Below are 24,981 nucleotides of genomic sequence, written 5' to 3' on the forward strand. Positions count from 1 at the left end.
CCTTTTGAGCATGTGTGTATTGTGTGTGTATGTTTGTATCTTTGAGATATATGGCATATAATTGGTATTTATGGTGTATGTATTTTAATTGTATTTGTGTGTGTGTATGTGTTTGAGGTTTATGGTTGTGTGTGTGTATGTGTTTGAGGTTAAGTGGTATTTATGGTGTGTGGATTTGTATTTGTGTGTGTGTGTGTTTGTGTGCTTGAGGTTTATGATATATAAGTGGTATTTATGGTGTGTGTGTGTGTGTGTGTGTGTGTGCATTATACATGTGGATGCCAGAGGACAGCTTCATGTCTTGCCCTTAGGAGCCATTAACTTGTTTCTTTAGAGTATCTTTCATTAGCAGCCAGGACTCATTGATTAGGAGAGGCTGAGTGGTCAGCAAGCCCTGGAGATCTGCTTGTGTCTGACACTCCAATCATGAATTTGCAAGCATGCTTGACATTATATCCTGCCTTTTATATGTTTGCGGGGGAGTCATCTCAGGTCCTCCAGCCTCTATAGTGAGCACTTTACAAATTGTACTATCTCTTTAGTTTCTGGTGTTTAGCTTTCTATGCTTAACCCCTGCATGGGCACATGCCAGTTCTAATGAGGCTGGCTACCCAAATATAGGAGAGACAGGTCTGCTGACAGTGAGGGCAAGTTGCCAGATAGGGGTCAGGTTTGAATACTTCTTGCAGATCATCATGCATTAAAGTTGTTCTGGTAGCATGTTAATAACCCTTTGTTACAAAGAAAGTGAGTGGTTTGAGCAACTTGTATGAGCTAGATAATTGTCGATGTGCCTCTTAACCACCAAGCTGAGCCAGTGGTGGCAGGCATGGGAGTAGAAAAGAGCTACTGCCAGTTTCAGATGCTTTCTGGACCATATTCATCATTGATCTTGACACAGCAGGTTGGCCTTTATTCACCCCAGTCCCGTAAGCAAGTGGAGGTAGCTACCACCCCAGATACCACTGCTGTGCTTAGCATCAACACCCATCTCTACCACCAGCACACACAATGGGGTAAATATATGCCAAGCTCTCTACTAATTGCTTGCCATGATCTCATTTCATCTTTGTTACAGTTTTATCAGAATGCACATGCTCCATTTTTTTCAAATGAGGACTTGGATGGATGTATTGGCTCTACTTACCTCACCCCCAAACTGATCCCCTCAAGTCCACTGACACAAGCCCTGGAGCTATATTTCTCTGGTTCTTTTCTATTGTCACCATCAATTTCTTTGCAATGGACAGAATGCTACTGTCTAGGCCACTTGGTTTTGGTTTGAATCTTTGGCAAGTTTTCACTCGGACTTTGTGAGTGTGGATCCTCTCTTTTTATCCCAGGCTGACACTGTCTTCCTAGCTCTGAATGAAACCAACAGTCCAGGATGCTGCCGACACCTGCACTTGAAAGCACCTGTTGTGATAGAGCCACCCCAGTGCTCTCCCCTGCCTTGGTGCTGTGGTTCCATGGACTTCAGAGCCTTGATCACAGCGTTTCTAGGACTCTAAGTCCCTGATTTATGGTTCTCGAGATTGTTCTTAGCCCTCCTCTGGGCTTTCTCCCTTTTCTGCCTGCCCTGCACTTGAGAGCTCAGCATGATTCCCATCCAGGTTCACTAAACTTACAACAGTCAGAGCCTGGGGGAAAGAATACAGTGGCACACAGTGATCTTGTCCTGGAGTGGAAGGTGACCCAGGGGTCAAGCCAGCAGGGGGTGCTATAGGGGTTGCACAAGAAAGCACTATAAATACAGCTTTTGTTTTATTCATGTGTTCTTTCCCACCCTCTCTTCTTTCTCTGCTTGTGGAGAGCTCTTGAGTACAAAGCCACAGGGGAGAGAGGTCTTTTCACCAAGTTGGCCCAATCTTGTTCTGCTTCTGCTCCTCACAGGATTTGGTTGTTTTCCATCTTAATTATGCTCTTTGCATTAGTGGCTGGCGGGCACACAACCTTTGATGGAGTTTATCTTACAAACCCACTCTCTCCTGAGAGAAGCAGTTCTGTGGGGGAACTGGGAGGCTTCCAGGCATGGTTATGTGAATGCGTAGACATATGCGGGTGTGCATTGTGTGTATATGTGAATGCCCCTATGTATTTGTCTGTGTATACATGCATGTATGTGTGTGTGTGTGCGCACGCACACTTGTGTGTTCTGTATATATGGGCATGTATGCACATGTGTATATACATATGTGCCTTCATATGGGTGGGTACTTGTGTTTGTATGCCTGTGTGTGTACTATGTACAGGTGTGTATGTGCTTATGTGCATGCATGTGTGTGCTTGGATGTGTGTGTGTGTGTGTATACGTAGGTAGTGGTACAGACAGTAGTACTTGCCTTCTGACATTGCCTTGGTGAAATCAGAGGCTGCAGGACTGCATTGGTCTCTTTTCCATGTCTACTGGCCCTAAGTCTTATCAACCAAGTGGCTGTCTATTTGTGATGCCACTATTAAACAAACTCAGGGTAGCGATGCCCTGGTGAAGGGAGGCTGGGGCTTGCTGGTTGGTTAAACTGTTGTGGCACCACAAGTTTGGGCCATGGTTGTCTCACTCCTCTCCATTCGCCACTTGAATCTGGCAGTAATACCCAGAGAAACTCTTTTCCCTCTACAGTCTCATTGCATCCATTTGTTTAGTGATGGTCACCACTAGTTTGGATTGTCTAGCTCCTATCCAGTTTGCCCACTGACTTTGTGACCAGGCATAGCTCTCTGTCTACTCATAGTGGCTGCTTAACCAGTGTGTTTAATGAGTAAACACATAGTTAATTCTTGAATACCCCTTCTAAGCCGAGTTGCTCTAGGAGCCTAGGTGTTAACTTTTTGGAGTGAAAGTTGTTTTATTCCACAGGTATTCTAATGCGTATGGGTTTCAACCATGTGGCCACTACTCTCATTCTTGCTTGTCACAGCACTCATATAACCTCACTCAGCTCTTCCATTTGCTTGACCAGATGCCCCGGAACAGCCGATCTAAAAAAGGTGTCACTTTTACCTTCTTATAATATAGAATTAGTAGCTACTTTTAGATTATGAACAGTGAGAAACTGCTTCAGGGAAAAATAAAGAAATTTTAGATCTGGCTTTAATAAAATTAGTTACTCTAAAGCATAAAAATGTGATTAATAAATGTCCATGCCGTGGCCTCTTGCTAGCTTCATCCTCCAGGGAATGAACCAACTGAGAAAGGTCTAGCATTCCTGACCCTCCTGTGGTTAGAGGTCAGACAGGAGGTGGACTCTCCAGTACAATGTCATCAGGCACTCTTGAAAGCACAGTGACTCAGTGTTTCTGTGGGCTGTTTGTGAGCCTAAACTATTCACTGTCTTCTAAAACTCCAAGATGGGTATGAATGTGCTGTTCCTAAGCCTCCTGAGGACACTGGTGCATGCTGCAGTCTGGCTATGTCCAGGATCAGAAGTCCTGCTCCTCAGTTTAGCATCTTGGCCTTGGGTCAGAGCTAAGGTTCTATGATACTCCATTCTTCTCTTTGCTTATTTCCTGTTTCTCTCCAGTCAGAAAGGTGGGCTATTTAAACTTTTGCTAAACTCACAAGAAGATGCCCTTCTAACATTCACTGTTATTTCTGAAATCTTTTCTGACGTATAAAAGCTCATGCCAATGGCCCAGACTGAGCACCATTAGCTACTGTACCTGTCAAGGCTAGACAAGAGCTTCTTGGACTCCATGATGATGACCACTGTGACAATTTATCATTCTCTAGCTGGACACTTAGAAGGAAGATAGCATAGAATGCCTTGAACTTTGGTATGACGTTCTAATTCAAGAAACACCCAGTAGGGCAGAACCAAGGCAGCAGGACATCTATTTCAGAAGTGATAGCAGGTCAGAGTCCACCTAGGAAATGTGTTAACTAGATGTCCTAGGAAAATGTGATATCTTCCAAGGTTCGAGTTATATGGCACTCCAACAAGAAAGCTGGGGGAAGAAGGCATGCTTGTTCATGTACCATATCAAGTGAGAAAGTGCAACAGTGGGGGATTGTTCCCACGTCTTATTTATTGTGTGATAGAGCTCCATGCTGGACCAGAATCTCCACTTTGTCTTTTCCTTGGTAAGTCAGATCTTCAGTTGAGCCATATTTACTTATGGCATAGGTTTTGGGGTCAGCACTAGCTACACATCTCTGTCCAAACTGCTCTTTTCTTATCCATATCACACCTTCCGTTCCCCTGTGCTGATACAGGCTCCTATATACATGGGTTTTCACCAATGACAGTGCCACAGGGATCCTGGATTAGCTGCTGATTATTTCACTCACTCCAACCTCTGATATTTGCCCCACTTTTTATATTTTTCAGATGGAGATCTTGATAGTGACCCAATGGAGGTCCCTTGTCATCTTTGTTGATAGATGATGTAATGTTTCATCTCTTTGCAACCTTACTTATCTACCTTCAAATTTCTTTTATTTTTTTCATTCATTCATTCATTCACATAAATAATGTACATCAGAGCTCCCCCTTTCCTCTCAGTTCCCCTCTCACAAGCTGCTCCCCCACCTCATCCTCTTCATCTCTGCGAAGGAAGAGGACACCCTGAAAGGTCCAGGTTAGTTGACACTGATGGTCTTCTTGATGAGTTCCTATCCACTCCAGTCCCATCAGTTATTCCCCAAACTCTTCTACAAGACTCGTTGAGCTCCACCTAATATTTGGCTGATTGTTTCTGCATCTGTTTCAGTCATCTGCTGGGTGGAGCCTCTCAGCATAGCAGAGTAATAATGTCAGAGACCGGTTCTTGCTCAAGGGGTGCGGCTCAAGTTGGGCCAGTCACTGGTTGTCCATTCCCTCAGTCTCAGTTTCATCTTTGTCCCTGCACTTCTTATATACAGGACAAATTTTGGATTGAAGGTTTCATGGGTTGTCTAGTGTCCTTATCTCTCCACTGGGAGTCATGCTCCTCAGTCAGCTACCTCCCAATTTCTATGGACTGTTGTGGAGTAGAGTCTACATTTGCTGCTGTTTTACATAGTATATGACTTGGATGTTGATTTTCTCAGCTGCTATTTGGTCATCTAGGAAAGGCTCCTGTGTATCAAAATGCAATAATGCCTTGGCCCTACTGAGCAAAGAATTGGTTTTATTGTGTATCATGTTTGTAATTTTTGTTGTATCCTTTTTATACTGTTGGTTAATAGTATAAAAGATTTATCTAGATATTGTGTACATTCTTTGCGATGAGAAAGGATAGCTTATGATTTCCAAGCCCACAATATATCCCAAGCAGAGACCTAGAAGGACTGGTTACCCCACAATTAAGTGCTAGAAGGAGAGTCAGGAATGTGGCCAAAGCCCACTATCTCACCAGTACGACAATTACACAGATGGTAAAATGTGGTCAAGATAGCTCTCAGACATCTGTAGGAATTGTACATGTGGTCAGAGGGCTCCATCAGGAGGAAAAGGCAGGTCCTATTGAGTCAGAGGTGACCAAGCCTCTGTTCATATCACACTGTCCTACTGCCCAAAGCAAATTATGAAGCCAAGCCCTGTAATAAAGGTAAAAACAAAACAAAACAAAACAAAACAAAACAAAACAAAACAAAACAAAACATATGAAAGCCTACCCTGAAAGGAGAACAGAGCGCTGTTTGTCAATTGGGTATGAGGGGTAAACTGAGGCTTTATTTAAGTATTCATTTCGTTATTATGCTGCCCTCATTTGTTCTTCTATAAATGATCTAGGCATTTTGTCTGTAATGGTTCTTGATTGTCTACTTGATTGTATCTGGAATCATCTGGGAGATGAACTTCTGGGTGGGGCTGCAAGAGCATTTTCAGGAGGACTCCTCTAGAGTGGGTAAAACCTTCTGACAGCAGCTCAGGCCTCAGGAGTTTGAGGGCATTGCAATGCTATTTGTCGGCAGTAGCTTCTTGTTGGCTAGTGCATCCATGCTTTGCTGCTATTAGAACCCAGTTCAGTGACCCTTCCAAGTAGGCTGAAGACTAGTGGCTTTCCAGCCATCATCCAGAGCTTCAGCATCACATTAGAATTACTGAGGCACTCAGCTTTTGTGGACTGAGAAGCTACTGACTTCTTAGCTTCTCCATTTGCAGATGGTCATTGTTGGACTATCAAGGTCTATGTAATTAGAAGCCCATGTAATTAGTCACCTTTTATAATATATGTTCTTCCCATCCATTCCATTCCTCTATAGAACCCTGATCATCAGAGTCTTAGCTACTTAACTTTGCAATTAGGTGGTTAAGATTAGAGCCTCAGAACTATGCCAATAAACATCCACTTGCTGTTCTGGACAACAACATTGGCATGGAGGGATGCCAAGGGCATAACACAGAGACAGAGAGGGGATCATGGAAAGAAGAGCTTCCTTGAGGAAGAAATGCCTTAGCATTTCTCAAAGAAGATGGTGAGAATGGGGCTTTCTGGGAACACAAAGCGTTAGATGCTAATAATGATTAAATGCCAGACCTGAAAAATGCAAATCGGGGATTGCACCTTCTTGATTCGGACCATGGTTGGTTCTGAGCAGTACGTCCAGTCTGTGCTTGCACAGACTGTGGTGGATCAGAGGAGGAGGAGGAGTGGAGTTAGGTAGTCTCCTGAATCCCATGTCTGTGGCTTTCCACAGCATGTGTTCTGATTCTGCTCAGACTGGGGACTCCTGAGTCATATGGTCAATGTGAACTTGCATCCTTGGCAGAACTTTAGAGCTTCTTTACTGGAAATAGTCTTCTAATTCCCCCATACAGACTATGTCCTTCAGGGACAACTGGGCATGAGCATATCATTCACTACTGCACTCTCTGTATAGGTGAGGGAGTGGAAAAAGAAAAAGAATCTCAAAAAAATGTGTATATTTATCCTGGTCTGGCCTTAAGAAAACACAGCCACCGATCCATCAAAAATGAATTTGAGTTTGGATAACATTAGCGTTTAAGGCAATGCTCTTCTCTTGTATTGATTCTCTGTGGGTTGAAATGGAAACAATTTTAGAAATGTAGTCTTAGGTTTCCTTAATCTGCGTGGCTCAGGGAGGAAAAGGCTGTTGTCACTTGTGCTAATAACCACAAGAAACAGGGTACTAAAGTGCTTAGCTGGAAAACGAATTCCAGGAGTCAGCCCTGGTCATGCCTCCAGGGAGAATGCTTCCTAAAAATTCTGCCTTTTTTCCTTTCCTTCAAGAGAGTTGCCTTAAAGGGCATAGCCATTTGGGAAGGAGACAGTAACTTGTGGAATTAAAGAGTCCCAGGATATGCAAAGTCAGCATGGGGTGGTGGCCCCAGAATGGGGTCAGGTCCTAATTGTCACTGTCAAGAGGGACAGAGAAAAAGGGATTGTTTGTACAGTTGACTTTGGAAGCCCAAAGGGGACATCTGCCTCCTTTCTTTAAAAATCAAACCTTTCTTTCTTTCAAATAAAATATTTAGTTGTGACTCTAGATTAATGCATTTAGGGTATCTGGTCACATGTACATGACTTTTGATTATATTAGCATGGAATATGCATCAAATTAATTCTACCCACCTCCAGGGCCCTGAGGTCGAGAGAGAGATCAGGGAAGGGAGAAACACAAATACATAAAAGCCAGTAAGAATCAGAAAGCTCAGAAGGTATATGGGCTCAGTATGTGAATGCCATTTGGCTGACTCTCCCCCAGGAAGCCCTGCTCCTTCTGAAGAAAGTCAGGGTTGCCTATAACTTAAATGAGGCCTTGTAAGGTTTCAATATCTGAAGCCTTGGATCTGAAGCCTTTCTCGCAAGGAGGATGGGGCAATGCCAGAATAATGACTTAGCATTCAAACTGTGAGAATGGAAGAGAATGGTCCTCTTCCCTTAACTGTGTATGTGGCCTTTCTGTCTCTGGCAAGGAAGAGAGCGCTTGTGTGCATTTGCATAAACATGGACTCCTTTTGAATAAAATGTGGGCACAGTTTCCAATGTCCCCTAGAAGAACAATCTGTCCTATGACCTTTTCTCAGTTTGTCATCTGAGGTTTGTCACATTGCACCTCTCTTCCTTGTCACCCAGTGTACTGGCTATTTTTTTGTCAACTTGACACAGCTGGAGTTATCACAGAGAAAGGAGCTTCAGTTGAGGAAATGCCTCCATGAGATCCAACTGTAAGGCATTTCCTCAATTAGTGATCAAGGGGGAAAGGCCCCTTGTGGGTGGGACCATCCCTGGGCTGGTAGTCTTGGGTTCTATAAGAGAGCAGGCTGAGCAAGCCAGGGGAGGCAAGCCAGTAAAGAACATCCCTCCATGGCCTCTGCATCACCTCCTGCTTTCTGACCTGCTTGAGTTCCAGTCCTGACTTCCTTTGGTGATGAACAGCAGTATGGAAGTGTAAGCCGAATAAACCCTTTCCTCCCCAACTTGCTTCTTGGTCATGATGTTTGTGCAGGAATAGAAACCCTGACTAAGACACCCAGACACTCTTCTCCATCCAGATTTGGGGGCCTGGGGGAACCAGAGTGAGTGAGGAATGTGGAGGGCAAGGATGCACATTCTGATCTCCCAGGCTACCAGTGTAGGGCCGTCCTTTGCTTCCCTCTAGAGAGGCCTCTTGCCCTCCCTGGCCACCACAACCCTTGTTTTCAGCCATGTATCTTATGAATCACTCTTTCATTACAATGACTAATTTGCTTCTCACAGCAAGATCCTTCATGCTTGTTAAAGGCACACATGAGCAGGTTTTATGCACAGAAGAGTCAACCCACAGGGATATGTCAAATGGGAACATATTGATATAATGGTCTCCTGAATTCTTGGATCCTATGGCCAGAGCCCTTAGAAGTCACCCTTTCTTTTCATGTGAGTCTGGGACTTTAGGGTGAAAGTGGAATATTCCACTAACATTGGGGAGTTGGGATTCAGACCAGTCTCATCTCCAGCTTCCTAGAACAGGAATACTAGAGATCAGGGCCAGGTGAGGCTGTGAGGGTTGAGGTTTGGGGAGTCTTTTCAAAATCCAGGACACATCTAGACTCTGGTCCTGACTGGCAAGGACTGTTTGTTCCTTCTACTAATGAGCAATGCTTCTTCTTCATCTGGTTTAAGAACTTTGAAACACTTGAAACTTTGCTCATTTGGGCCAATCCAAGATAAACTTAACACGTTTGTTTTATTAGTAATTAGTTCATTTTGTCCCATAAAATTCAAACAGAAAATATCATATATTCAGCTAATTACCGTCATCCTAATTTTGTCACAATTTGATTGTGATCCCTTTGAAGGATAGTAACCAACCCAGAGATTGGTTTTGTCCTCTGAACGAAGTTCTTGCTGTAGAACTGATCCAGTTAGCTGACAGAAGGTAGTAAGACTCCCTTGTAAAGGGTGGTTGTTATGGAAGAAGGCATACAAGCACCAACTTGACCAGAATAATAGCAACTCCAAGGACAGTCAGAGTCTGTGGTCATGCACTTGCTGTTGCCAAGGAAATCTTAGCTCCCTGCCTTCTATCTAACACTGTAGCTTTCTGTGGCTTGTCTATCTGTCCTGCTGGCTCAGGGGTTCTGGTGTTTATTGCAGTTCTTGGCACATCCTCAAGATCCACTGATGTTTTATAGAGTAAATCAATATATGCTGCCTATATTATCATCAAAATATCCTCTTTCACTCATGTACATCATAAGTATATTTAAAAAGGTTATACTCTATAAAATAGCCAAGGATCAGGCACATAGTTTTATATGATTAAATGCCCATTGATTTACTCTCTAGTAAGTAAACAGAGAAAAGTCATAGAAAATACAGGGTATGTCTAGACAGGTCTCCTAATGGGACTTTTGGAAGTCTTTGAGCAACTTACGCAGTATTAATAACATACATCATTATACATGATATATTAATAATAATTATATATATATTTACATTTAATGTGAAACTTGGCAGGTGGGGTAGAAAACAAATCACAAAATGGTTGTATTAGAGGCCTTACAAGCAAGCACGGACTCATTTCAGTATAAAGAAAACCATGGTAACCCTGAATCTCATCCATACAAACTCCACTAATTCAGGGAGCAGTCATTCAGCCCCATGGGGCTGAGATATGCAGTTGTTCTTTGAAAAATGTTCCTATAAAGCCAGTAAACAATGTCAGAAGGAAATGGATGACTGCTGGCTGTCACATCTTGACCAGTTCTGATGTTCAGAAAGGCTTCTGTCACTGTTTCACTCCCTTGTCCCCGCTTTGCATCAATTTGGTGCATGCTCCTCTCCCTCCTAAGCCTTAGCATAGCACATTGTAAACAATTTGCAATAGATAGGAACCCCTTGAGGAAGACACCTCTGGGCCCTTTTCTCTGTATCTCCAGCTCATAGCCTGCCTAAATAAATGTTTGTTCAGTGAATAAATAAAGGAGAGCTTCCACAGAAACAGTCTTACATAAAAATGAGCCCTGTGTTCATTACAAAGAGAGATTATACTAGGAATAAGGTGTCACATTTGTATACCAATGTTATACAGATTATTCTCTTAGATCTAGTATTACTACTAAACAGTAAATGTTGAAAAGACAACTTGGTAAGAGTAAACCCAATTGTTTCTTGAGTGGATAATTCACTGATAATTAGATATTTAATGTTATGTTTTACTTTCGTCCCTCACTTTGGAGGGAAGGGTCAGAAATGAGTCAGTGGATGAGGAAGGAAATGGACCACTGCCTCTCCTCCATGTGATTCAGGTTCTTCACTTGGTGTTGTAGTCAGGTCATCTTCTCATAGGGCTAGAGAAGGAGACATGGAGAAGAAGTGGCAAGGATAAGCTTGGCTAGAGCTGAGTTCTGCCAGGCAGTAGAACAGCTTTGCATGGCAAACCCAAGGGCAAGGTTGGGATGAAATGCAGTTTTGTAGGAGAGTCTCTTGATGAATGTGGAGGAGATTCCTTAATGGGGTCTTGGCAATATTAATAATTTATATTTAGATGATTGGTAGATGGTTACTTTTGGAGATGTGTTAAGAGGGATACAGAATATCTGAAAAAGAGGCGATAGTGTGGCGGTTGTCAATTGAACCTGTTCAGTAAAAGTGTCCCAAGCAACAGTAGCAGATCTTAAGGTTTGTCTCCATATGCAGAACTCCCACAGCCTAGAGCTACATGAAAAGGAGAGACAGCACCCATTCTTAAAAGTCACGAAAAGCAGAGGATATCTATGGGTACAAAGGAAATGACAGACTAAATTCGCAATAACTGAGGAGGTATTAGTAAGCTGTAGAAATAATAGTTAGTAGTGCTGGGCCAGGAAACCAAGGCTGGGTAATTTACAACTCATTTGATTCTCTCTCCTAGTCATTTGTCTCTGGGGAAAAGATAGGTGTGGTCTTTCTGTAGTCAAAAGGTGGAAGAAGATCCATGTGTTAGGTGTGGTTTAGTGTCAGAATTGGTCTGCTAACTATTAATTTAAGGATACTACTTCTGCTGCAGACTGGAAAAGCAAACAATGACAGGAAATGGCTGCCTGAGGCATCCGAAAGATAATTACGTATACAGTGCTCAGAAGAGGGTTAAAAAAATTACAGACTTATAAGCATTGGCAAATAATTTCCAACTTTGATTGGAGTTCTAGAAGGCTGTATTGTAGGGAAATGAGTAAATTAGAAGAAAAAGAACCCTCAAGACTCCAGCTTATTCCTGACACTGAGTAGATCAGCATTTCTCAGTACATGAAGCTGTTTAAGATCGTTCTAGACATTATTTTCAGTTTTTTGACAATATTAAATAGGAAATATCACTTTTGGGGGAAGTTAATGCCATTCTAAGTCTTCAATTATTTCTACAAATTAGTAAACTTTCAAGTATCGTGTATAATACATAATTAAATATGGCTAGACATGTAACAAGACAAAATAACATGAGCATTACTTGATAAAAGAAACACAGAATCCATATTTAATCCATTTTTAAATCCATATTAAAAATATCAGGCATAGGCCTAAAATATATGTATAATTTTGAAGTTATTAAAACGAGTATTCTAATAGAAAATAAGAAGTTATAGAGTTGATACAACATATCTAAAAAAACTAAATGTATAGAAATTATATAACTAAAATTATAATATTCTAACATAAGAACTCTATTGAATGACTTGGCTTAAGGCTAGACACAGCTGAAACAGTATCAGTTACCTGGAATGTATGTTAGAAAACACTTCAGACTGAGAAGTGGAAAGCAAAAAATAGAAAAGAGGTAAAAATCCTCAGAGTAGTCATTGGTATAGTTTACCATATTTCTAATACAAGAGGAGGTGGAGAGAGAGAAAGAAAAAATAGAAGGGGAGGGAAAGAAATAGGAGAAATTTGTGATTACTTTTTAACAATTATAAAATAAATTAACCGGGGTACTGGTTAGTTCATAATGTTGTTGCACCTACAGGGTTGCAGATCTCTTTAGCTCCTTGGATACTTTCTCTAGCTCCTCCATTGGGGGCCCTGTGATCCATCCAATAGCTGACTGTGAGCATCCACTTTTGTGTTTGCTAGGCCCTGGCATTGTCTCACAAGAGACAGCTATATCAGGGTCCTTTCAGCAAACGCTTGCTAGTGTATGCAATGGTGTCAGCATTTGGAAGCTGATTATGGGATGAATCCCTGGATATGGCAGTCTCTAGATGGTCCAACCTTTTGTCTCAGCTCCAAACTTTGTCTCTGTAACTACTTCCATGGGTGATTGTTTCCAATTCTAAGAAGGGGCAAAGTGTCCACACTTTGGTCTTCGTTATTCTTCAGTTTCATGTGTTTTACAAATTGTATCTTATATCTCAGGTATACTAAGTTTCTGGGCTAATATCCACTTATCAGTGAGTACATATCATTTGAGTTCTTTTGTGATTGGGTTACCTCACTCAGGATGATGCCCTCCAGGTCCAACCATCTGCCTAGGAATTTCATAAATTCATTCTTTTTAATAGCTGAGTAGTACTCCATTGTGTAAATGTACCACATTTTTTGTATCCATTCCTCTGTTGAGGGGCATCTGGGTTCTTTCCAGCTTCTGGCTATTACAAATAAGGCTGCTCTGAACATAGTGGAGCATGTGTCCTTTATAGCAGTTGGAACATCTTCTGGGTATATGCCCAGGAGAGGTATTGCTGGATCTTCCAGTACTACTGTGTCCAATTTTCTGAGGAACCGCCAGACTGATTTCCAGAGTGGTTGTACAAGCTTGCAATCCCACCAACAATGAAGGAGTGTTCCTCTTTCTCCACATCCTCGCCAGCATCTGCTGTCACCTGAATTTTTGATCTTAGCCATTCTGACTGGTGTGAGATGGAATCTCAGGGTTGTTTTGATTTGCATTTCTGTGATGATTAATGATGCTGAGCATTTTTTCAGGTAGGCCATCACTGGAAAGAGAGGCCCATTGGACACACAAACTTTATATGCCCCAGTACAGGGGAATGCCAGGGCCAAAAAGTGGGAATGGGTGGGTAGGGGAGTGGGGGGAGGGTATGGGGGACTTTTGGGATAGCATTGGAAATGTAATTGAGGAAAATACGTAATAAAAAATATTAAAAATAGAAACCAAAAAATATACATAAATAAATAAATTAACCAGAGACTTAAAAAATATCATAAACCCCAAAGCAAGAGCTCATGAATCCTATCATTTCAAGGTCATAGATGATCAAAGACAAGCAATTTGAAGGACTGATAGATTATTTTGAAAGCATAACAACTGAGATTAATAGAGTGAATTTTAACATAAGAAAAGAAAAAGTAAAACGTTAGTATGATGTTCATAGCATGCTGAAAGAACATAATTGCCCATATAAAAATTACATACTGAAAAATATCATTCTAAGGTTAAAGTAAAGACATTTAACAACAGTCAGAAGGAAATTTGTTTTTTGGCTATCATACACTAAGTAGAAATCTAACAGCATTCTTTGCAAAAGAGTGAAGAGTAAAATACAACTAAATAGGAATGATTGTACAAAAAATAATGATGCTTCTTTCAAACAAAGGAAAATAGAATTAAAAGACAGCATAAATGTGGTAGATTTAGGTATCAAAAGTTCAAGAGTTACACAAGTAGTTAATGTAAATGGAATAAATATTCTTTTAGAAAGACAATGATCTCTAGATGGTCCATCCTTTCATCTCAGCTCCAAACTTTGCCTCTGTAACTTCTTCCATGGGTGTTTTGTTCCCAATTCTAAGAAGGGGCAAAGTGTCCACACTTTCGTCTTCGTTCTTCTTGAGTTTCATGTGTCTTGCAAATTATATCTTGTATCTTGGGTATTCTAAGTTTCAGGGCTAATATCCACTTATCAGTGAGTACATATCATGTGAGTTCTTTTGTGATTGGGTTACCTCACTCAGGATGATGCCCTCCAGGTCCATCCATTTGCCTAGGAATTTCATAAATTCATTGTTTTTAATAGCTGAGTAGTACTCCATTGTGTAAATGTACCACATTTTCTGTATCCATTCCTCTGTTGAGGGACATCTGGGTTCTTTCCAGCTTCTGTCTATTATAAATAAGGCTGCTCTGAACATAGTGGAACATGTGTCCTTCTTACCAGTTGGAACATCTTCTGGATATATGCCCAGGAGAGGTATTGCGGGATCCTCCCGTAGTACTATGTCCAATTTTCTGAAGAACTGATAAACTGATTTCCAGAGTGGTTGTACAAGCTTACAATCCCACCAACAATGGGGGAGTGTTCCTCTGCCATACCCGGGGATCCATCCCATAATCAGCCTCCAAACACTGACACCATTGCATACACCAGCAAGATTTTGCTGAAAGGACCCTGATATAGCTGTCTTGTGTAAGGCTATGCCAGTGCCTGGCAAACATAGAAGTGGATGCTCACAGTCAGCTATTGGATGGAACACAGGGCCCCCAATGGAGGAGCTAGAGAAAGTACCCAAGGAGCTAAAAGGGTCTGCAACCCTATAGGTGGAACAACAATATGAACTAATCAGTACCCCCGAGCTTGTGTCTCTAGCTGCACATGTAGCAGAAGATGGCCCAGTTGGCCATCATTATGTAGAGAGGCCCCTTGGTCTTGCAAACTTTATATGCCTCAGTACGGGGAACACCAGGGCCAAGAAGTGGGAGTGCGTGGGTAGGGGAGTGGGGGGGGAGGGCCTGGGGGACTTTTAGGATAGCATTTGAAATATAAATGAAGAAAATACCTAATTAAAAAAAAGAAAGTCAATGATCATTAGTCTGCATTCAAGTAACTATGTTTGGTTTTTGAAAGATGCAACTGAAAAGAGGGATAATTAAACAGTATAAAAGGGCACAACTACATAAATATGATCAAATATTGTTCCTTAGTTGTATTAAAGACAGAATTTCTTAGTCATTAAAGTCTCAACTTTTTTGGAAGAAATAGAAATCTTAAATTTGTATCCATCAAAATCCTATCCTAAGATATGAAAATATCCAAACTTCAAAGATAAAAAAAAAATCCTTTCTCTACTGCCTCAGTCAATGTCTCTCCTGTTGCAAGCATGTGCTCCATACTCCCTACCTCCCCATATCCCCACCCCACCCCAGTGAGAAATCACTTCCTGTACTAGGCATTTGAGGAGAAATCTCTTTAACTAACACATGACTGATCTTGGTTAAAGTTCAAGTAAGAGCTGGCCTTGAAAAGACTTCACTAACTTATATACACCTTATGCTTCTCTATTTTTACAGATACTGTCACCCTTAACTCCATTTCATGCCCTGTCCCAGGTGACACTTTGAACAGGAAACTTCAAAGACTGTTCACTTAGGCAGGTAGATTTATATAACAAAGACACTACATATTGCCAGATATTTTAAATATACCAATGTTGTTCTTTTTGAATAGTTCATACCCAGAATCATCTTGTCCACTTAGAGGTATGGATTTTCTTAGAAGAGCACATAGAATTTAAGGGCAGACATGGACTTAATGATGCTTATGTCTCCTGAGCTGCCCAGCTTTCACTGCTCTTTAGATATATCTCTTCCTTATGAGAACTGCACCTATGTTGGTTGTAAGTCTTTATTGTTTCCTTTGTTATGGGGATGGAGTCTAATGGTTGTACAATCCTGGTGGGTGAACATCTACATCCTTGTAACCTAAATTTCACTTATCTCTAACAGACCTGGTTAGCATACTACTTATCTCTGGGATATTTTGTAGGCTACATTTCACTTGTATGACATAATGTCTACTAAGCAAACATGTTATTAATTCCTTTAAATCATTTATAATATGAGTTCTATCAGTTCAAGTTTCTTGTACATCATCACTCCCTTATGCTTGAGATATACAGAAGGAGAGAAAAATCCTAGTTTAACAGAGTATGCAGCAAGAGATGGCAAGTACTGAGAGAGAGAGAGAGAGAGAGAGAGAGAGAGAGAGAGAGAGAGAGAGAGAGAGAGAGAAACAGTGGTTTCAGTACTGATTAGAGTTGGAGTTTAATTTGACAGGAGTCCTGGAGCCTGCATAGCTAATTGGCACTGGGGAAATACTCTCTTCCTGGCATCTGGTTTGGTGGAATGCCGGAAGCCATTTGGAGAGTCTGTAGCTTTAAAAGCCAGAGGTTTCTGTGTTGCCCTGTCTCTGGGAACTCCCAGAAAGGGTCAGCTACCCATCCATCATTCAGTGGTTTAGAGATGTATTATAACTATAGGGAAAAAGCTTTGAGTCAGAGATAGGTGAAGCTGTGCATGTGGGAAACTAGTCAAAGTCAGAAGAAGGAGTGAGGGTCACTTCCTGTTTAAGGCAAAGCCATCTATTAAGAAATCTGGCAAAGGGGATGTATTAGTATCAGCAAGTTACTGCTAGTGATTACATGCAGGAGCTAACTTGCAGAAAATGAGAGATCCAGAGCTCAGGGGACACTGGCCTATTGTGTAGGCGGAAAGTAGGAAAGAATACATAGGATCTATGAGATACCATCAAAAGGTAATACTAGTAAGTCATGGACACAGAAGAAAGAAAAAACAAGCTAAAATCATAAAGCTTTCCCAGATCCTGATACAATATCAGAGAGATATCCAATCCCAAAGAGATATGACCAGAAAAGACTACCTAGTTCTGCAGGAAGAATGATTAAATCTGCAAGAGACAATTACAAAGACAAGCCCACTGGAATAACTGGAGAGTTTGTTTGTTTGTTTGTTTGCTTTTATTTATTTTTAACAAAAACTAAAATCCAGAAAGGAATGGACTGATGTACTTCTAGTCCTGGAAAAAAAATGATTGTTAGTCTTGTACTAGCATCTAGTACAAGTATCTTTCAAAGATGAAGGAGAAATAAAAACCTTCTATAATAAACATACCCTGAAAGAATTCATGAGCACTGAAGAAGATACTTAAAGGAATATTGCATACACAACAGGAAATAAAGCTTAGCATGAGACTACAACTAAGAATCAATCTCATCAGAATAATAAATAAGCAAATAAAGATCAAAAAAGATTCAATTAACACAAAATAACAAATTGACAAGAATTAATATATACCATCAGTGATAACTCTAAATATCAAGAATCACAATTCTCCAGTTAAAAGACAGACTGTCAGACTAGATTAAGAGAAGGCCCAACTGCTTGCTGAATGTAAGAAATGCAACCCAATAGCAAAGTTAAACATAGTGAGAAAGTCAAAGGATAGATAAAATTCAACTCAGGCAAATAGAATTGCAAAGCAAATAGACATATCTATGTTCATGTATGACTGAGAAGACTTCACAACAAAATTAGACAGAAAAAAAATCAAGAAGTTCACATCATATTGTTAAAGGAAATATAATTTCCTTTATCAATGTAATTGCAAACATATAACACTAAATTTCAGTGCACCCAATTTTGTAAACCAGATACAAAGGCTCTGATCAACTTATATAAGATAATTCTGAGTTACTTTAGTTATTCTTTCTCACCAATATGTAAGTAGGGACAGGGATATAATCAAAGAAACATCAGAATAAATTTACACTGTATACCAAATAAAACTCATCATTAACAGACATCTACAGAATAGTTTGTTCATCAGCTGTAAGTGTACATTCTTCTCAATGGCCCATGGGGATTTCCCTAAAGCATAACATATTTTAGATCATAAAGTAAGTCTTAAAAATACAAGAAAATGATCCAATGTATTAGGCCATAAATGAAATATTCAATTAACAGCAAGAGTAACTACAAAGAATAAATAAACATATAGAAATTGAATAATATACATTTAAATTATTAGTAGTTCATTGAAGATATTAAAGGGGAAGATTCCTAAGATTAAATAAAAATGAAAACACTAAGACCAGAAGAGGATAAAAGCACAATCATAAAAAGATTTTGAAGAGAGAAACATAGCTATAGATACTTACATTAAAAACCAAAGAGATCTCAGACAAATAGAAGCTTGAATCTCAGATAAATAATCATGAAAACAAGTATATCTCAAAATTAGAAGGAAAAAATTATAAAGCTTGGAACCAAAATGAATGAAGTAGAAATGAAAAGAAAAATAAAAAAGACCAGTGAAATAATAACAACAATAAATAATGGCTTTCTGAAAAGCTAAAAAGGACAAACCTTAGTCAAACTAATGAAAAAAAAAAAAAAAAGGATACCAAACTAGGTTATGGTAGCTTATGCTAAAACAAAACAAAACAAAACAAAACAAAACAGAACAAAACAAAACAAAAACAAAAACAAAAACAAGAGAGAGAGAGAGAGAAAATACCAATACCCAGGAGACTGAAGTTGGAAGGCTATTGCAAATCTGAGGCTATCCTGGGCTACAATGAATTCGAGAATAGTCTGAACTATCCCTTTTTATTGATGAACATAGGTAAAGAAATCTCCAATCAAATATTTGCCATGAAGTTTAACACCACGATGAAGTTAGTCCATATCAACAATGCATAGATGGTTCAAAATATGCAAACCAACCCACACAAACAGTACATAAACATAATGAAGCACAAAAATCACAAAACTTTCAATACATCTTGAAAAAATTTGAGTCAAGTCCACTCAAGATAAAAGTAACCAGGAATAGAAGGATTACACCTCAGCATAACAAGAGTTATGTATTAAAGATTCCTATACCCAACATATGTGTATATGGAAAACTATGCGAATTGTTTCTAAAATGAGAAACTACACATGGTTGCTCAGTATCACTATTCTTATTTAGTATAGTGCTTGGGTAGGGTTGTAAGACAAGAGTTAAATAAATGGAAGTAAGTAGGAAAGAAGGAAGTCAAATTATTTCCATTCATTGAGGACAGGATCCTCAATTTATTGACCCCAAGAATTCCCCGAGAAAACTCTTAGAGGTGATAAATACAAAATCAATAGATACCACCAACAAATTTGATGGTAATGAAACTGAGAAAACAATTCCCATTCACAATAGCTCCCTTCAGACTAAAATATCCAATAATAAACCCAATCACATATTTTTGAAAGGCTTCTATAATATAAATATATCTTATATTGAAGAAAACAACTGAAGAAATTAGGTAGTAGAAAGACATTCTGTGTTCTTGAATTAATAAAATTAATATTATAAGAGGGACATAATATTAAAAGTAATTTATTGATTCAATCTAATCCCAACCAAGATTCCAATGACTTTTTTTTTGTAGAGAAATTAATTCTAAAATTCAAATGTAAACACAAAGGCTTCCAATCAGTCTGGACAATCTTTTTTTTTTAATTTTTAATATTTTTATTACATATTTTCCTCAATTACATTTCCAATGCTATCCCAAAAGTCCCCCATAGCGCCCCCCACTTCCCTACCCACCCATTCCCATTCTTTTGGCCCTGGCATTCCCCTATATTGGGGCATATAAAGTTTGCAAGTCCAATGGGCCTCTCTTTCCAGTGATGGCCGACTAGGCCATCTTTCGATACATATGCAGCTAGAGACAAGAGCTCCGGGGTACTGGTTAGTACATCATGTTATTCCAACAATAGGGTTGCAGATCCCTTTAGCTCCTTGGGTACTTTCTCTAGCTTCTCCATTTCCGGGAGCCCTGTGATCCATCCAATAGCTGACTGTGAGCATCCACTCCTGTGTTTGCTAGGCCCCGGCATCGTCTCACAAGAGACAGCTATATTTGGGTCCTTTCAGCAAAATCTTGCTAGTGTATGCAATGGTGTCGGCGTTTAGAAGCTGATTATGGGATGGATCCCTGGATACGGCAGTCTCTAAATGGTCCATCCTTTCATCACAGCTACGAACTTTGTCTCTGTAACTCCTTCCCTGGGTGTTTTGTTCCCAATTCTAAGAAGGGGCACAGTGTCCACACTTTGGTCTTCATTCTTCTTGAGTTTCATGCATTTAGCAAATTGTATCTTATATCTTGGGTATCCTAAGTTTTGGGCTAATATCCACTTATCAGTGAATACATATTGTGTGAGTTCTTTTGTGATTATGTTACCTCACTCAAGATGATGCCCTCCAGGTCCATCCATTTGGCTAGGAATTTCATAAATTCATTCTTTTTAATAGCTCCATTGTGTAAATGTACCATAATTTCTGTATCCATTCCTCTGTTGAGGGACATCTGGGTTCTTTCCAGCTTCTGGCTATTATAAATAGGGCTGCTATGAACATAGTGGAGCATGTGTCCTTTTTACCGGTTGGGACATCTTCTGGATATATGCCCAGGAGAGGTATTGCTGGATCCTCCGGTAGTACTATGTCCAATTTTCTGAGGAACCGCCAGACTGATTTCCAGAGTGGTTGTACAAGCTTGCAGTCCCACCAACAATGGAGGAGTGTTCCCCTTTCTCCACATCCTCGCCAGCATCTGCTGTCACCTGAATTTTTGATCTTAGCCATTCTGACTGGTGTGAGGTGGAATCTCAGGGTTGTTTTGATTTGCATTTCCCTGATGATTAAGGATGTTGAACATTTTTTCAGGTGCTTCTCTGCCATTCGGTATTCCTCAGGTGAGAATTCTTTGTTCAGTTCTGAGCCCCATTTTTTAATGGGGTTATTTGACTTTCTGGAGTCCACCTTCTTGAGTTCTTTATATATATTGGATATTAGTCCCTTATCTGATTTAGGATAGGTGAAGATCCTTTCCCAATCTGTTGGTGGTTGTTTTGTCTTATTGATGGTGTCTTTTGCCTTGCAGAAGCTTTGCAGTTTCATGAGGTCCCACTTGTCAATTCTCGATCTTACATCACAAGCCATTGCTGTTCTATTCAAGAATTTTTCCCCTGTGCCCATATCTTCAAGGCTTTTCCCCACTTTCTCCTCTATAAGTTTCAGTGTCTCTGGTTTTATGTGAAGTTCCTTGATCCACTTAGACTTGACCTTAGTAGAAGGAGATAGGAATGGATCGATTCGCATTCTTCTACATGAAAACAACCAGTTGTGCCAGCATCATTTGTTGAAAATGCTGTCTTTCTTCCACTGGATGTTTTTAGCTCCCTTGTCGAAGATCAAGTGACCATAGGTTTGTGGGTTCATTTCTGCGTCTTCAATTCTATTCCATTGGTCTATTTGTCTGTCACTATACCAGTACCATGCAGTTTTATCACAATTGCTCTGTAGTAAAGCTTTAGGTCCGGCATGGTGATTCCACTAGAGGTTCTTTTATCCTTGAGAGAGTTTTTGCTATCCTAGGTTTTTTGTTATTCCAGATGAATTTGCAGATTGCACTTTCTAATTCGTTGAAGAATTGAGTTTGAATTTTGATGGGGATTGCATTGAATCTGTAGATTGCTTTTGGCAAGATAGCCATTTTTACAATGTTGATCCTGCCAATCCATGAGCATGGGAGATCTTTCCATCTTCTGAGATCTTCTATAATTTCTTTCTTCAGAGACTTGAAGTTTTTATTATACAGATCTTTCACTTCCTTAGTTAGAGTCACGCCAAGATATTTTATATTATTTGTGACTATTGAGAAGGGTGTTGTTTCCCTAATTTCTTTCTCAGCCTGTTTATTCTTTGTGTAGAGAAAGGCCATTGATTTGTTTGAGTTAATTTTATATCCAGCTACTTCACCGAAGCTGTTTATCAGGTTTAGGAGTTCTCTGGTGGAATTTTTAGGGTCACTTATATATACTATCATATCACCTGCAAAAAGTGATATTTTGACTTCATCTTTTCCAATTTGTATCCCTTTGACCTCCTTTTGCTGTCGAATTGCTCTGGCTAGGACTTCAAGTACAATGTTGAATAGGTATGGAGAAAGTGGACAGCCTTGTCTAGTCCCTGATTTTAGAGGGATTGCTTCAAGCTTCTCACCATTTACTTTGATGTTGGCTACTGGTTTGCTGTAGATTGCTTTTATCATGTTTAGGTATGGGCCTTGAATTCCTGATCTTTCCAAGACTTTTATCATGAATGGGTGTTGGATCTTGTCAAATGCTTTTTCCGCATCTAAGGAGATGACCATGTGGTTTTTGTCTTTGAGTTTGTTTATATACTGGATTACGTTGATGGATTTCCATATATTGAACCATCCCTGCATCCCTGGGATGAAACCTACTTGGTCAGGATGGATGATTGTTTTGATGTGTTCTTGGATTCGGTTAGCAAGAACTTTATTGAGGATTTTTGCATCAATATTCATAAGGGATATTGGTCTGAAGTTTTCTATCTTTGTTGGGTCTTTTTGTGGTTTAGGTATCAGAGTAATTGTGGCTTCATAGAATGAGTTGGGTAGAGTACCTTCTGTTTCTATTTTGTGGAATAGTTTGTGAAGAACTGGGATTAGATCTTCTTTGAAGGTCTGATAGAACTCTGCACTAAACCCATCTGGTCCTGGGCTTTTTTTGGTTGGGAGACTATTAATGACTGCTTCTATTTCTTTGGGGGATATAGGGCTGTTTAGATCATTAACCTGATCTTGATTCAAATTTGGTACCTGGTATCTGTCTAGGAACTTCTCCATTTCATCCAGGTTCTCCAGTTTTGTTGAGTATAGCCTTTGGTAGAAGGATCTGATGGTGTTTTGGATGTCTTCAGGATCTGTTGTTATGTCTCCTTTTTCATTTCTGATTTTGTTAATTAGGATGCTTTCCCTGTGCCCTCTAGTGAGTCTGGCTAAGGGTTTATCTATCTTGTTGATTTTCTCAAAGAACCAGCTCCTTGATTGGTTGATTCTTTGAATAGTCTTCTTGTTTCCACTTGGTTTATTTCACCCCTGAGTTTGATTATTTCCTGCAGTCTACTCCTCTTGGGTGAGTTTGCTTCCTTTTGTTCTAGTGCTTTTAGGTGTGTTGTCAAGTTGCTAATGTGTGCTCTCTCTATTTTCTTTTTGGAGGCACTCAGAGCTATGAGTTTTCCTCTTAGAAATGCTTTCATTGCGTCCCATAAGTTTGGGTATGTTGTGGCTTCATTTTCATTGAACTCTAAAAAGTCCTTAATTTCTTTCTTTATTCCTTCCTTGATCAAAGTATCATTGAGAAGAGTGTTGTTCAGTTTCCACATGAATGTTGGCTTTCTATTATTTATTTTGTTATTGAAGATCAGCCTTAGTCCATGGTGATCTGATAGGATGCATGGGACAATTTCAATTATTTTGTATCTGTTGAGGCCAGTTTTGTGACGAATTATGTGTTCAATTTTGGAGAATGTACCATGAGGTGCTGAGAAGAAGGTATATCCTTTTGTTTTAGGATAGAATGTTCTGTAGATATCTGCCAGATCCATTTGATTCATAATTTCTCTTAGTTTCACTGTGTCCCTGTTTAGTTTCTGTTTCCATGATCTGTCCATTGGTGAAAGTGGTGTGTTGAAGTCTCCCACTATTATTGTATGAGGTGCAATGTGTGCTTTGAGATTTACTAAAGTTTCTTTAATGAATGTGGCTGCCTTTGTATTTGGAGCATAGATATTCAGAATTGATAGTTCCTCTTGGAGGATTTTATCTTTGATGAGTATGAAGTGCCCCTCCCTGTCTTTTTTGATGACTTTGGGTTGGAAGTCAATCTTATCAGATATTAGAATGGCTACTCCAGCTTGTTTCTTCATACCATTTGCTTGGAGAACTGTTTTCCAGCCTTTCATTCTGAGGTAGTGTCTATCTTTTTCTCTGAGATGAGTTTCCTGTAAGCAGCAAAATGTTGGGTCTTGTTTGTGTAACCAGTTTGTTAGTCTATGTCTTTTTATCGGGGAGTTGAGTCCATTGATATTAAGAGATATTAAGGAAAAGTAATTGTTGTTTCCTGTTATTTTTGTTGTTAAAGTTGGCATTCTGTTCTTGTGGCTGTCTTCTTTTAGGTTTGTTGAGGGATTACCTTCTTGTTGTTTCTAGGGCATGGTTCCTGTCCTTGTATTGATTTTTTTCTGTTATTATCCTTTGAAGGGCTGGATTCGTGGAGAGATAATGTGTGAATTTGGTTTTGTCGTGGAATACTTTGGTTTCTCCATCTATGTTAATTGAGAGTTTGGCTGGGTATAGTAGCCTGGGCTGGAATTTGTGTTCTTTATTGTCTGTATAACATCCCTCCAGGATCTTCTGGCTTTCATAGTCTCTGGTGAAAAATCTGGTGTAATTCTGATAGGCTTGCCTTTATATGTTACTTGGCCTTTTTCTCTTACTGCTTTTAGTATTCTATCTTTATTTAGAGCATTTGTTGTTCTGATTATTATGTGTTGGGAGGTATTTCTTTTCTGGTCCAGTCTATTTGGAGTTCTGTACGCTTCTTGTATGTTCATGGGCATCTCTTTCTTTAGATTTGGGAAGTTTTCTTCTATAATTTTATTGAAGATGTTTGCTGGTCCTTTGAGTTGAAAATCTTCATTCTCATCCACTCCTATTATCCGTAGGTTTGGTCTTCTCATTGTGTCCTGTATTTCTTGGATGTTTTGAGTTAGGATCTTTTTGTGTTTTACATTTTCCTTGATTGTTGTGCTGATGTTCTCTATGGAATCTTCTGCACCTGAGATTCTCTCTTCCATCTCTTGTATTCTGTTGCTGATGCTCGTATCTATGGTTGCAGATTTCTTTCCTAGGATTTCTATCTCCAGTGTTGCCTCATTTTGGGTTTTCTTTATTGTGTCTACTTCC

General features: G+C 39.7%; 1 long non-coding RNA gene across 2 annotated transcripts in view; it reads left to right on the top strand.

Annotated features, from left to right (window-relative positions):
• LOC115029844 (uncharacterized) overlaps positions 1–24,981 on the top strand; it is a 143,735-nt gene that overhangs the window by 52,606 nt on the left and 66,148 nt on the right. The gene's annotated exons all lie outside the window — the stretch shown is intronic.

This window comes from Mus caroli, unplaced genomic scaffold, assembly GCF_978045245.1.
Source record: "Mus caroli unplaced genomic scaffold, Mus_caroli_1 scaffold_19, whole genome shotgun sequence".
NCBI classification, from domain to species: Eukaryota; Metazoa; Chordata; class Mammalia; order Rodentia; family Muridae; genus Mus; species Mus caroli.